Source organism: Nannospalax galili, unplaced genomic scaffold (assembly GCF_000622305.1).
Source record: "Nannospalax galili isolate Female #2095 unplaced genomic scaffold, S.galili_v1.0 scaffold1241, whole genome shotgun sequence".
Lineage (NCBI taxonomy): Eukaryota > Metazoa > Chordata > Mammalia > Rodentia > Spalacidae > Nannospalax > Nannospalax galili.
This window is the reverse complement of record NW_008343658.1, coordinates 358,959-359,303: the sequence shown is the minus strand read 5'-3', so window position 1 is coordinate 359,303 and position 345 is coordinate 358,959.

Below are 345 nucleotides of genomic sequence, written 5' to 3'. Positions count from 1 at the left end.
ATTTTAATAGCATTTTGTCTGTTTTATGCAAAAATTCTGTCAGTTTTAGTAACAGAAAGCACATAGCCTTGCTGTTGATTGAATTATTAGTAATTTTAAATATTTTTCTTCTATTAATCATTGCATTTATTTCTTAGACATTGCTATTTGAGGTGTTGGGCATATATATATGTATATATATATATTACTCTTTAAGAGCTATTAATATTTACTGCATATCTAAATTTAAAATACAGATACATAGCTTCCTTTCAATTATGAAAATTTTTATTTGTAATTTAAGTTAAAATTTATGGACCCACTCAGAATTTTGTTTTTCCTTGCCGGTAATGTCTTTGCAATGGC